Genomic DNA, 15,484 nt, shown 5'->3' on the forward strand with positions numbered 1-15,484 from the left:
TTGACTGCTTAAAAATACTGTAGTGCATTGGTTGCCCCAGCCCAACAACTAGGAGAGCACCAGGTTGCTGTCATCTTTGAAGCCCTTATACTCCCACTGTCCCCCTACCTGCTGGTGTTTCCCTTCAAGTCACAAAAAAAAGACACAAAGACCCATTGATGCTCACCACGCTCCTCCTCTTCTCTCTCTCTGATTCACTCACACTCACAGACGACGAGGTGTCCTATTAAAAGCTGTAAAAAAAAAAGGCAGGCCGCCTTTGTCCTATTACTGTGGAGTGGAGCTGATGTCAGTGAAGTTGGCAGCCACGGATGACTGGGAGCCACCAAGGCCTTGGCCAGCTGACATTATCCTGCCCCTCAAATGTTACCCGGCCCTGCAGCGGTGTGTGTGCCTGTTGTACTGTTTGTCCTTGTCCAAATGGAACTTCTGGATGGAGTAGCCATTCGTCGCAAGGTGGACAGGAGAGACGGAGAGAGGGAGAGAGAGAGAGAGAGAGAGAGAGAGAGAGCGACAGAGAAGGTGGTAATCTGAGTGGATCTGAGCGTTGATCCTCTTTGGCTCTCGTAGTGTGTGTGTAGGAGGTCACATCCAGCTTGAGCTCTGGGATAAGATGGGCATGACAACAACAGAGGAGATGCAATATTTGGACTGGAGCTAAAGTCACCAGCGACAGATTGAAAAGGATCAGCGTTCTAGCGGTATAGAAAAATATGGAAAAATAATTTGAGCTATCCGTCTGTGTTCTTTATCTGTGTGTGTTGTTGATATGACTGAGGGGAGAACCACATCTGCCACAGGATTACACACACACACACACAGATTGAGTCTCACAAAATCTTAAAAGGTATATCGGGTCAATGACCATTACAATTTTGTGACGGCTGTAACTCCGAAGGTCTGAGTTGAGTAGCGGCGGCGGAGATGTGGTCCAGGTAAACAGTCCAGATGGGTCATCGGCACGGAGCCAAAGCCCTCCTTAACCTGCTGGATCAGGGAATCAGCCACACTTCACAGCTACGCCGGAGATCACACACACAATCTCTCTCTCACACACACACACACGCATACAGACAAATCTCTTACCTGCATTCAGACCAGGTGCAGCCAATCGGATCAGTTTATCCATCCACAATGCCGACACGTAAGGCGATAAAACCCAGTTTGTTTGTGGTAACTGCCGTAAAATAGCTGCCGCCCGGCTTTATAGATTGAATGTCATAAAAGGATCAATTTGTTTCTTCGGGAAGAAGCAGTAATACAGTGCATTTAATATTCCTTTTTACAGACTTGTTTATTTTCATGTAGACTGGAGCATTAGAGATGCCATTATAAGGCCCGGGAAAATTGGTCCACTGAGGATTGATCCAGCTCATAACAAGCACCGCGATTCTGAAACATTTATGTAACACCGCCCCACATTACAGCCTTCTGGATTTGTTACGGAGAATTATATGATCCCTATAGAAGATCAACAATGTTGTAATTGCACGCCACAGTTTCCTTCTCTTGTCATGCAGAACTGCATGAGGAAAACCTATTTCGCACCCCTCTTACCCATCCTCCGGAAAACAGCCATTAACTTGTTTGGGCTTTTCATAGTTTATCACCAATTAATGCGGAATTAGCAAGCTGATTGTCCTGAAAACTTCCAAAATCGTTCTGAGTTGTCAGGAAGAGGTTTTGAAAATAGCTCTCTCTCTCTCTCTCTCTCTCTCAACCGCCTCTAAACGCGCAATTATGCATATCAGCTGCAGCTCTGCTTTGCCACACCAAAAAAGAGGAAGAGCCGGAGAAGAGGCGAAAGGGAAAAGGGATGTGTGCACGTGCATTGTTAACAATTACTTTTTTTTTCTCAGGATATTCGTCAGGCAACTGTAGGGGCACACAGAGAGTCAATAAGAACATAAGTCGTCGGGTTTAGGGCGCATTGTTATCACAGCCGTGCCAGCGCTGCGACTGTGAAATGGAGAATGCGGTTTCACTGCTCTCAAAAAAATCCCTCTCGCCCACTGGGCTGGCGTTCCTCAAGTTCAGCTCGCCCGGTGTGATATCCTCTCGCCGATGGTGAGTGCTGGGTCCTGAAATTCCATCCCACACTGAATTTCAGTCCCTACCACGTATTTTATGTGGTGTCTTAGCTTGAGCTGTAACACCAGCACAGCACATGCCTCTAAATAACTGCTAGGCGTGCTGCTACTCCAAAACAAGCCTCTGTTTTCTAGTAAAACAGAACTGAGACAAAGTGATGAATATAGGAAGGAGGGAAAGACAAAATTCCCAATGTCTTTTTGGGGGGAAAAACATAAAATAACCAATCCATTATGCGAGCACCACCCCTGCTGTGTTCCCCTGATTCCCTCTAGCTATTAGCAGCTTAGGACACAAATAGATCACACAAGATATTAAAAAGCAGCGGGAATCTAACAGTTTAAAAGCCCTGCCGTAATCCTCGCTGTGGAACAAAAACACGTCTTCAACAAAGTCAAATTATTGTTTTTGCTGATTCTTTCTTCTATTTTTACAATTATTATTGTTTAGTATTCACATTTTTACGTGTTTTTATGAGGGATGGAATTTACAGATACAACACACGTCAACATATAGAGTGAAACTCATCAGCAACAACATCCACAAGAACGCTGACGGTACCTTATTCTCTACATTCATATATTTTAGTTTCATTTTAATTTCTTCTTCTTCTCCCCCATACAATAGCTATTATATGTGCCAAACATATTGAAGTGTCTGGTCAATGAAAACTCAGGAGACGAATGTAATGTTGTTCATAACAATGAAAATGTTACCGATGTATCAGTATGCCGGATTTCAAAGCTTTACCCTCAAAACTTCAGTCACAGATTTGTGCATGACAGGAAATAAAGCATTTTGTCAGAGCTGATCTAGGAATCAAGTGGTGAGTGAGGTTGATGTTAACGGCTTTTGACATCATCTAACTGACAGTACCTGGGTGTGCTACAGAGATCACATCAGAATGTGTAACACAACATCATATTGGTACAAATTTGACACAAATATTTTGTAGAAATTGATGTTTAACACAAACAAGGTGCTTATTTCAATTATAAAAGGCAGAAATGTCATTTTCTTAAAGAGGACCCATTGTGCTTTTGCGCTTTTTCCCTTTTCTTGTTGTCTTATATATATTTATTACACGGCTTTGATGAATACTCAATTATGATTGGTCAATCACAGCGTTCTACGGTCTGTTATTTCTTTATAGCATTTTGAATTATTGATTTTTTAAGTAAGTAAGAAGCGGTATAATGTACAGCTAGCGGGTCATTGTTGTGCCGCATCGCCCTGTTGGGATTTATTTTACAACAATGTTAAAGGCCTGCAAAGCTACAAAGCCCACCCCAAAGGGAGTTACTCTCCCCCACAGAAACACTGTGCCTGAACTGCCTGAAATGCCTTGCTTGAAGCCCCGCCTTTTCTTCCGTAACGTGGTGATGTCACCAAGTAACACATTTGCATAATGCCTGCCTAGCAGCTTGTTTGGTGCGCCCTCAAACAAAGCTAGTTAAAGAGGAGCTGGAGCAGAGTCCGAAGAATTTGGTTCGGTTGACCAATCACAACAGAGAGGGCCAGCTGACCAATCAAAGCAGACTGGACTTTTTGGGAGGGCGGGGCAGGAGCTCAAACTGAGCGTTTCAGACAGAGGATGAAAAGAGGTGCTGCAGCACAGCCGGTATGGGAAAAATAAAGTGTTTTTTGATGTTCTAGTAGAAACCCCAAATACAATATGCACCTGAAAATAAGCATATTAGGTCCTCTTTAATACTAATATTGATGCTTTCTGTTGTGCCGTTTTCAGATTTGTAATCATTTCAGCCACAGACACACAACGTCCTTGAGATCTCAGATGCACTGCATGATCTGCTTTGTCCAGTGAGTCCACAGGATCCCCCAATCTATGCTCCTGTGCCCCTGATTTAATCACTATTCCCATTCTGCTTCAAACTCTCACTGGATTTAGCTCCTTTCCGGGCTATAAAATCCACGCGGAGGAAAATGAAATACCAGCAGACATAATAAACATGAAGGCAGTTTAAATGATTATGTCGGTGCGCCTTCACAAACTAAATCCATGAAAATCCATGAAACTAAATCCATGAAAATAACACAGGATGCGAGTGTTTGCTCTAAGACAAGTCTGAGTAGTTAGAGGCAAAGTCCTAATTTTACTACCAAAATTGCACTAAAGCCTTTTCACATATCTTATGCTGACCTTACACCAGATGATCAAGTGATTTCAGTTTTTGGGAAATTTCCAATTTAGAGTCTAATCACTGAGTTGTGCTGTCTCGGCACATAAAAGGTAGGACACAGTCTTTTTCTCATTTTGACAATCCTGGCACAATCAAGCATGTTTGGTATTATAATAAGGGTTTCGTTTTTTTGTAAAAGATGTATGATGATCAATGACAAAATTCTGAATTTTATGACAGCCAAAAGGCGTGTTCCTTTTGTCTAAATTCAGCAGCCCTGTAGTAAAAGCAAGCTAGTAAACACGGGAAGGTTAAAGCTGTGGAATTTAATTTTCAAACCCCGTATTAGTTAGAAACCATGCAGAGGAAAATTTAATCATTTCTGGTTGAAAACCAATTTTGCTCTTTATCACAGCAAAGAGTTAATTGTGTAATGTGACTTCATGCATCCAAATGTGTTCGAATAAACAAAAAAAAAACATGGAGGATTTGATTATATTAGAGGTGTCACATCACCCAGTGTTCACTTCACTCCAGATCCTAAATTACTTGAGGAAAAAGAAAAGCTATCAACTCCCGTCTTGCAGGTAGCAGCAGGACTAATAATTGTTTATTAAGCACCTAATTTGGCTGCAACATGGCTGACTCTCAAGTCAAATAGCATAATCAACTGACACTGTAACAAGTTAACAACATAATTATTCCAGCTGCTGTGGCCGATTGCCTAATCAGTCACTGTTTGACCGTATAAAACAGAAAAATAATAGCATTTTATATTTACTTTTGAAATTTAAAACACTGTGGGTGCAGCCGATTAGGCTGTTATCAGGTTATCATTATTATAAGTGGTTATTAGCCTCATAGATGTGGGTCAGTAGGGGCCTGCTACACCCACCAGTAGGTTTTATCATCTATTCACATGGTTGATCACCAAAAGAAGGAATACAAGAAGACGACTGCAAGCTCTAGCGACTGTAGTAATTATGACAGGAGCAAAAGTGGAAGTCAGTCGCTGTAGCACAGATGGCGTGAAACTCCATAATGGGTGGAGGTGTGAAACTTACAACATGTAGTTTTAAATCTTAAGTTTCACTTTTACTTTTCAAATGTACTTATTTTAGCCAAAACCATAGACTGTATATAAGAAGTGGACGTTACCGTGACGTCATCCATAGGTCTGTGGACTGCCATTTTGAAGACACAAGTTCGGCGTTTTTGCTGTCGCCATCTTGGTATTTGGCCGTGGCTATCTAAGTTTTTTGCAACCAGAAGTGACTCTAGAGGGTGGAGTTAAGTACAACTGAACTCTGAATAAGACAATTTCAGGCAACCAAGAATGTTGTAATTAACTTTCATGAACTGAAAACACAAAAACACGGACAACACCCAGACCGATCAACGCCGTGGTAGCGACCTGTTAATCACAAGGTAGCCACGCCCTAAAGCATACCCTGCTTTATGGTCTATTTGACTCTAAATGGGACCATAATTTACTAAATGAACATCATGCTGTATTGAAGAAGACTTGAAACTAGCGATTGAGACCATAAACTCATGTTTACAATGTTTACTGAGGTAATAAATCAAGTGAGAAGTAGGCTCATTTTCTCATAGACTTCTATACAATCAGACTTCTTTTTGCAACCAGAGGAGTCGCCCCCTGCTGGCTGTTAGAGAGAATGAAAGTTTAAGGCACTTCCACATTGGCTTCACTTCTCAGAACCGGGGGTAGCCCACTAGCCAAAACACAATGTTTTTCCCTAAACTTAACTAAATGGTTTTATCGCCTAAACCTAAACAAGGTTCACGTTTCATTCAGTTTTACGTGTTAGAATGTGTTGGTTTCAAGTTTTGCTTTCATAATGTAGTAGGTGTAGCAGGTCCCTACTGACCCACATGTATGAGGCGTATAACGACTATTAACGCACATTATGAGCAGATAACAGCGGGTGGGATATGCAACCTCTTGCACAAATGTAAAATGAGTATAGCAGTAAATCAGTATATTCCATGTTTTTTGTCCAATAGGTGTCCCTAAGGATCCTTGATCAGTTAAGTCGCCTTAAACACACATTAATTGAATAAGCATGGTGTCTCAAGTATGGCTACAAAAGTTGGAATAAACCTTTAATCAAGCAGAGGTAAATCTCTGTGAATGTGAACATCAAACACAACGTGCTTCAAAAGGAACAATTCAAACTTGAAAGAGCCAGATAAGTTCACAGTACGACTCAAACACGTCGTCTCCAGAACCCATCCTCCAGTCCTTATCAGGCCTCTCTCCTCGATTACAGACATATTCTTAAATCAATGTGGAGTGATAGCGGCGTTAAGAAGACAGTGGAGTGGACTAGAAGACGTCTGGAGTCTAGACCACTCTGACTACACAAACACACACACACACACACACACACACACACACACACAGTGATGTGGCATGCCCTTATTATCCACGACGTAACATCACACCGGGTGCCCGTCAGACTCGGGACACGACACAAACAAAAAGAAACCTTAAGGCGAGGCGACACCCGGTCGCAATTAAAAGCTGAGGAATTAGCCTTTAAGTACGGATGTCCTGACCAGACGTTATAAATGTAACTCCTACACATTCACACACACCGTACTCGCAAGCGAGAAGACACATTCAAACACACACACAAATGTCTCAGAGGGCATGTTCAAGCACAATCACAACAACAACATCCGCTCGTATTATTACTATTCACCGCCTCTTTGTGAACATCAAATATGAATGGTGTGGACAAGTCATTCTCTGCATGGGCTTGTGCGAGTGTGTCTACATGTGTGTGTGATGAGATTAGAATCATCCAGGACATTCATCTATTCTGTAGCTGGTGAGGAGATTGAGTGGGGTTGGGTGATATGATAGCACTTTCACAAAGGATTACATTACTCTCCCTCTCATTCTCTCTCCATCATACAGTACTCTTTTGCTCTCCCCAGTCCTCACATGTGAGTATAGACACCGCCTATGTTGTAAATTGAGCTGGTGCTAGATAAAGGATTAAGACCCCTACTTGCACACGAGCATTTGTGCGTGTATGTTTAAGTTAGATATGACTTACGAGACATTCTTTTGCCAAGTGGTATTCATCTTCCACTGACATGTCAATGTATTACAGGCTTATTATGCAGTTCAGTTAATCTATTGACTAATCTATGTAATCTGAAAGTCATCTTATATTGAGCAGGGCAAATGCAAAAGTCCCCAGTATGAAGAGTATGTATGTAGCCGAGGCGTAACGTGTTCAGTACTATCGGTGCCATTATAGAAGAGCTGATTAAATGTATGTTTAAATGCCTGGGACTATAGGCATAATGATAAGGATAGTCATTAGTTAATGAAATAGGTTGCAATCTAGTACAAGATGCTGCCCATTTAATTGCAGTTAGTAGCAGTACGGATAGATGTATGGAGAAGGAGTTTGCTCTGTTACTGTATGTGAATGTGATGTGCAGCTTTTAGTGCATTAATGACTGCATGTGATTTAGCATCAGGGATCGGTTATGAATAAGGTTCTGAAATTAATTTGAAAAAATTTACAGTTTAAAGATTCTCATATCAAACCCCCATTTTGTATTATTAATTTATTATTATTATTATTATTATTATTATTAATAATTACAATTTTAAATTAACTATTTATGGTTGACATTTTTTGAGGAATAATTTAATAATGTATTTACACTCTGTAATTACCTCTCGGTGTAGTTGTTTTCATTGTTAGTGGCGGGGTCCGCCATTTCCTCATTTGATTTCCTTAACACAGGCAAGGGATACATGGGAAACAATGCATGTATGTAATCCAGCTTTGCTTTTACAGTTTGTAAACAATGATGACATAGGGCATTTACCACCAAAGATTGCGAATGCCAACTAAACAAATTGACTTTGACAAATGGTTACCGACTTCCAGATCCGTGTGCTATTAGTGAATGGTGGAGAATACATTAGCAAGTGGCCAGATATATACACGTATGTGGTGGGGGAGAAGCCAGCGAGAAACTACGAGTATACAAGTCACTAGATGCTTACGACTGCGTTATCTGTGGTCATGTACAGAACGTCAAATACCATAATAACAGACTCAGAGTTTTGTGTCTTGAAATCATAAATCAAACAGAAATAGCCAAAGACAAGGACACAAGACCACTGTGTCTGAGATTTGGTGAGATTTTTATAATTAACAAACCAGAAAACTACGTCATTTCAGGGAATTGTACACGCATGGCAGGGTCAGTATTATTTTGTGTTGTAGGCTTGCTAGTAGGGATGGACCTAATAAGCGGCCGAACATCGGTATCGATATTTGCCTTGTTCACTGCCATTGGCCTATCAGCAAATCAGATGACATTCGCTGATGGCAGTGGCTGATGTTTATCTATTTTGAGGCATCAATTTTGCGCTCTCCATTCACTTTCCAGCAGCGTTCTACTACTCCTCGAGTTAATCGATTGCAGATGGCGTCGTTCTAAAAAAATAAAAAGGATAAAACGGGTCACCAAATAGGCTTTACTTGGGCAGCCGTTAATATATGGGTGGCCTGCTCAAGTAAAGTCCATGTGTGGTAAACACTGTGTTATGTTTGTAATCGCTTTTACATTTAATTACATTTAAGTTATGTTTCACGAAACAAATGTTTTTGTAGGGCTGTGTAAGTACTGAAACATTCTTCTCATTGAGTAGGTAGTTGTATTGCAGCTAAAAAAGCTTTTGAAGCAGTTATTTATAATTAGAAAGAATATTTTTCATTTGAAAGAAGGTTATAATAAAGGTTGTTTCATTAATTTGTATGATTGGATTTGTGCTTTTTCAAAGACAGTGTAATAAAATGCTGAATGACTTTAAAACGGCTCAGTTATTTTTTTTATAATGAAAATGTTTCCGTGGCACAAAAGGGGAATAAAATAACAGCAGAAACAAAAAAAACAACAACAAAAACATCAGTATTGGCATTGGCCAAATTGTTATTGTAAACATTCAGAGCTTAATGATATAGTTGTTATGCAAGCATGAATTCTGCTTCTGCTTTACTGTAATTTTCTCCCCTTTCACTACAACCACAAGCATTTTTGATCGTGTCCTCAGTCCAGTGGTAGTCAACACGTTTAATAGCTTGCAGCCATACACGGCGCCGGTTGCTCTGAAACTGTCGTGATTCTGTCGGAATTCTGTAGAACTTGAGTCCTCTGATGGAATATCGATTCTGACAATCGAACATGCAACAACCAGACATTTTGATGCTGCAGTTTTTTGCTAACTCATCTGGATAGCTAGGGCAAAACGCCACTTCTGTTGCCAACAGGCACATTCATATTTTGACTTTAACTCTATAATATTAACTGTTTACTGTTCACTCTCTTACAGCCTGATCAGAGCTGTATTGAGTTACTGCTACTGTGCCACATTAAAAGGCATCCAATTCGTGAAACACTGGGTGTTTTTTATTGCAGCTGCAGGAAACACAGTGTATTGTTTGTCAAAAATGCATCTACAAAACAAGATAACGGACATTTTCTGCACATTTGACAGTGGATTTTAAATATTGCAGGGAGTAATATTTAGAATAAGAGTTGCAAGTAACAGGTTGCACACCTCCAACTCCTCAGCAATGTTACCAACTCCTTCTACTCGCGTTACGCGCAGCATGAAATCAGATTGCAGGTGCCATTATTTTTGACTGACTTCTTTATTAAAATATGCGTTTGTTTGGCTGCACTATAAACACACCAGTGGCTCTCCATCAGTGGCTGCTCGATGTTTCCTGTAGTATTACACCACACTTGTTACCACCAGTAAAACACAGGTGTCCCAAGTCAGCCAGGACTGAAAGCTTAAGGATTCCAACTTTAGTATAATAAATACACACATTTGTCTTAATGGGTACTGACAAAGCAAGACATTTTATGACAGCAGAGTCAGCCTACATAAGGCTCCATGTAAACATTCTAGAGATATAGGCGTGTTGACATGCTCATTATAAAGCTTATAATAAGCACAAATCTCAAATCAAGTTGATTGTCTCTCAATTTAACAACTACTTAACTTACTCTCCATCTTTTAAATGCATTATAATTGGTTGTAATTTCATGTTATCAATCATGTTGTCGTGCGGTTACTGCATTTCTCTTTTGTTGTTTTCTTTGCACGGTGATAAATCATACTTTATATGCCAGAGGACATGAGGCCTTGCTTAAAAAACCTTTAATTGCACAACCACAGTATGTTCTTTAAAAAATTGCAAATTCCATTCCTATAAAAACCCCGCTCTCAGGAGAGAGAGAAGGTCACTGTGTTCACAGGCTAAAGCTGGTCACCAGAGAGATAGAGACGCAAACTGAGAAAGAGAAAGAGAGAGAGAGAGAGCAGGCTTGATGAGAAGACAGAGAAGCCTTAATGACAAAAGCGTAGGAATCTAAGCTACAGTTGACTGTAAATGCTCTCCATTACAATAAATGACTTCATTACAATAAAGATGTGTTCAGCCACCCTCTGTGTTTCAATGAGTATAACTGTGCAACGATTCGTTGAAGTGTGCTCAAGTAATAGAGCTTCAGATGCAGCCTGAGGTATTTACACTTATCCTCTCGATGTGCCGGCTCAGGACAATACTGAGTATTTGTACCTGCGCAGAGCACCTGAATACGCACACTTGTGCGCACACACACACGGAGACACACAGCTGTGTCACACTGATACGGCCGGTCCCTTCCTTTCTCTGTGCTTATTAAGACGTCGGAGCTTTTAGCACCTAGCAGCACTAATCCTATAGCCTTATGCTCACTAGTACTGGAGCCAAATGGCCTTATACACATGCTCTCTCACACTTCCCCTCCCTCCCTACCGTTCCCTCTCTCCTTGTGCGAGTGTGAGCATCTGTGACTGTTTGTGATGAATGGACGAGGCGAAAGAGGAGAGGGGTGAATGTGAGACATTGCACCACTGAGGTCAGTGAGGAGAGAGAAAAAGGAGAGAATGAACAAGGGAGGCTGAGACGAAAAGAGAGGATGGGTGTATGTGTTGTTGTGCGAGTGTGTGTGTGTGTGTGCGTGTATGGGGGGGTATAGTTGCACATGAATTGCATACGAAAGCACCACATGCACTCTGCCCCTGCGTTTATGTCCTGCTTGTCAGGCATGCAGAGCGTGTTTGTGTTTTTCGTGTGCGCACCGGCGTGTGTGCGTGCATGCGTGTGCAAGGCCGAGGTAGGTTAAACTTGTACTCGTGAAGTGTTCCCAGAAGAGATTAATCATCCTGTGCTGGAATGCAGCATCGCGGTCATAAATCATCACCTGACCTCTCTCTTTCTCTCTCTCTCTCTGCCACACGTAGCAGTGGAGTCAGGGTAAAAGGAGTGTCATTGCAAATCTGCAGTAAACAAACAGCCAACAGCCTTGACAGAAGCGTGAAAGCTAGGAAACAGAGCTACTTATCAAACACCGGAGTCCAATCGAATGATCGGTCAGATATATTGAAGCCTGATAATGACGAAATCGTTGACAGAATAAATATAACAATGGGAGTAATTCTTTCAATCAAAATTTGGGAGGAAACCAGGAAATCAAACTGTAGGTGTAATGGATGCTTTGAGCCCATAAGAATAATTCTGCCACTAGATTTGTGGTAAGTTTCTGAAAGGTCCGAGTTCACGACTTGTGAGGTGTTTGTTGACGTTGTCAGAAATGGCGGAGGCCATGGAAGTGCATTTTTCAGTGCATAATAAGTGAATATATTGTAATTTTAGTCTTATACTGTATTGTTTTTCCTCATCTTTTTATAATTCATTATAATCATTTTGATATTCCCAACGGCCTCATTTTTTTCCTCTGTCTTTATGCCTTTGCATTTATTGCATTAAGTTACCCACTTGCTAGCTTGCTAAATTGTTAATCCAACTCTATTACCAGACAGAACATTTATATTAGATTATTACACGGCTGTGTTGAATACTTGATTCTGATTGGTCAATCAAGGCGTTCTGCGGTCGGTAATTTCTCTATAACATGCCGTTGCTATGTATAGCAGACAGTTGCTATGGGCGCAGCTCTGATGTCGGACTCTTGGCGGACCATTTTTGTGTCAAAATATTGATTTCTTCAGTAAGTAGCTGTGTAACAAGCGGGATAATGTACAGCTAGCAAGTCATTGTTGTGAAAGAATCCCCTTCAGGGCGATAAGAGACCCAATTCTTGCACAACAATGACTGGCTCGCTGTACATTATCCCTTACATAACAACCTTTTTAAAACTTCAATGCAATTTTTTATTTATACAATTTTGGCACATGGCAACTATGGGATGGTAAGATTAGACAAATTGTGGCAATGGGAAACTAAATTGGTCTATTATGGGACGCAAACTCCATACAGTTGTATGAAGGCAGATGAGCTACATGTCCATCTACCACCGGATCACCAGCTTATATTCCAATTTACTCCATAAAGGACAAAGCTGAATGGCACTCAATGTTGGCAATAAACGTAAATCACATGTTACAAAATCATCCAATATGAACCAAAGTCCTAGGATAACAGGAATCCATTAGATTTGGCCTGAAAGTAGCGGAGAGAGACAATTCAGTAAAATGATTTATTACATGGCTTTGTTGAATACTTGATTCTGATTGGTCAATTACGGCAATCTAGTCTATTATTAATTTTTATAGCAGACCGTTGCTATGCATAACAGTCCGTTGCTATGGGCCCAGTTCTGATGTCGGACTCTGGCGGACCGTTTTTGTGTCAAATTATTGATTTCTTATGTAAGTAGCTGTGTAATAAGAGGGATAATGTGCAGCGAGCGGGTCATTATTGGGAAATTAACCCCTTCAGGGTGATTCAAGACCCTGTCAAGGTTCATTTCGCAATAATAACCGGCTCGCTGTACATTATCCCTTACTTATTGACTTTCAGTTGGTCATATCATGATGATATGATCAAATCTGAATATGCCAAAACAGCTGGAGAAAGTCATGAGAGCACATTGAATGCGTATTTTACACCATTGTGCTTTTTTGCCCTCATAGTTTTATTATTAATGAACAAGTACATCCGTATATACTTACAAGCTGTTAGTGAAATGTTCAAGAGCAGGTGGGAGCCAAGAGAAGCTGCTGAACAAATGTTTGGATCAAACCTTTAGACCACTCTGATTTCAGTGGGACGCTAGCCGGAAGTCAGTGCTATCACTGTGCATTGTGCAACTCAGGTAGAAGAAAAGAGCCTTCCTCGGTTATGTTCAAGTACAGGAAATTGATTTTGTAATATTAAAAATTCAACAGCTGAGTTTCATTACTTTTCTGAGCCTATTCCCTTTTCCTTGTGGAGTGGGAAAATATCACAGTTTATTAAATTACTTCTCTGAAAAGTCTCTGGGGATGCCATCTTAACTCGCGTCCTCCTTCACAAGGCCATTTTAGACTGTAACTAGGCATGTCTGCTTAGAAAGAGAGACAGAGAGAGAGAGAAAGAGGGGATAAGCAACAGAGGGGGTGAAGGTACACTACATTTCCTCAATTCATTGGCTGCCGCAGAGAGTTTGTGGTTATTCCATTGGCTGTGAAAGGCATGGAATTGAACGATCCCACAAATCAAGAGTAGGGGAGTTGGAGTACAGTAAATGGAGAAACCACAGTAATTGCTAGCGTGTGTGCTTGTGTGTGTATTTGCTTGGATGTGACCCTTAGTTGATATGTCCTCGACTAGTCAGGATTGCAGCAGACCCGCATGCAACCTCAGCTGAAGTGTACTTAGAAATGCAGAAGGCCAAAGATATTAAGCAAGTTCACGGCCACAAAAGATCCTCAAGCATCATCAGTGATTTCCTCAACAACACGCCCCGTCTGAAGCAGCAAAGGCGTCAGGGCTCGACTGGGTCTGTGGGGTTGAGCGATGAATCGGCAGTGTGTTTGAGCATGACTCAACCGGCCACACCTTCCTCTTAAGGGCAGCAGAGGACAAGTCTACTTTTCACTGTATTTCTCCAAACAGAGACAGGAAAGAAGAGGCAGGAGGGTTTGTAATTTGTAGTGGCGACCACTCGCCGGCCTCTCCACACTGATGGGAAGCAGTTTTAAAAGAAAACCCTGCACTGCGGGGCCAACAGACCAAGGTTACTTTTTATACAAGCTAGCTCTGCATTGTCAGCCAGGAAATTCAGTTTGACTCACTGTGGCCTGGAAAGGCTCAATGGGCGCTTTGCTTTGCATCTTCAATGGGACCAAAACTACTTCACAAAGGGATCAGCCTTCACCCAGTTTGCACCCCAGCAGGTGTATTTTCAACTAACAGATGATGAGCACCTAACTGGAGGAACGTGTCACTCAATAGGCCATTAGGGATACAACCAATGATATTTTTCATTATTGATTATTTTACTGCTTAATTGATTAATCATTTAGTTTAAAAATGGGCAGAAAAAGTGCCCAATGAAATTCCCAAAGTCCCACTGTATTCAAGACTCAAATACCCCTGAACTTGGAAACTGTTTATCTGGGCCATTTTCTGTTTTTGAGGAGGCATACAAAGCTTTTGGTGGCAAGTAAAAAATCAATCACGAGAAGGTAGCTACATCTAGCAACACCTACACTGGATGATTAGTGTGGAATCATTTTTGAAATATTTAAAATTGAAAAGTTGACTTTCTCTTTGAGGATCCAAAAAGGCAAATTTGACCAGATTTGGAATAAATGGATCGAATTTATAACCCCAATACGAGCAGACTTTGTATGAGTCCACGGATGTTTCATTTTCCTTCCCTCTTCTCGAAGAGAATATTGTGAAATAAATGTAAGCTCCCTTGGTTCTAATGTATATACAGTAGTTACATCTTTAATAGAGGGGTGGATGGGCATATACAGTGTAAGAAAGCATGGGCATGTAGGCTGTATATGTATGGGTATGCAAATGAATATTGATGTGTAGATGCGTTAAATGTGGAAGGGTATACATGGTTACATACTTTATGAAGTGAAGATGGAAGACCTACAGTTCTCCAGAGGACTGACTTATGACACAGGAACTGCAGCATGCGCATGCCTCTTTCGTGTATTTGCATACAGTATATACTGTACACGTATATAAAACCTGGAAAAGGGTGTTAAGTACAAATATCTGAAAAGTTTTGTACACACTGATTCTGGCTTAGTCCGAAATTGCATACTATGCACTCCATACTTAATAGGTGTACTTTCGTATATCATACTTTTGTGTGAATAAACGGTAGTATTT

At 41.0% G+C, this 15,484-nt stretch overlaps 1 protein-coding gene across 15 annotated transcripts in view; it reads right to left on the reverse strand.

The window, feature by feature from the left end:
* Positions 1 to 15,484, reverse strand: part of tenm2a (teneurin transmembrane protein 2a) — a 248,142-nt gene that overhangs the window by 224,437 nt on the left and 8,221 nt on the right. Inside the window, exon 1 of one of the 15 annotated variants that reach the window (XM_074648055.1) lies at positions 167 to 449. The exons of the other annotated variants lie outside the window; for them this stretch is intronic. The gene's annotated coding sequence lies outside the window, so the exon portion shown is untranslated. Of the gene's footprint in view, positions 1 to 166; positions 450 to 15,484 lie in introns of those variants that run through there. 15 annotated transcript variants of the gene reach the window in all.

The sequence above is a fragment of the Sebastes fasciatus genome, chromosome 10 (assembly GCF_043250625.1).
Source record: "Sebastes fasciatus isolate fSebFas1 chromosome 10, fSebFas1.pri, whole genome shotgun sequence".
Lineage (NCBI taxonomy): Eukaryota > Metazoa > Chordata > Actinopteri > Perciformes > Sebastidae > Sebastes > Sebastes fasciatus.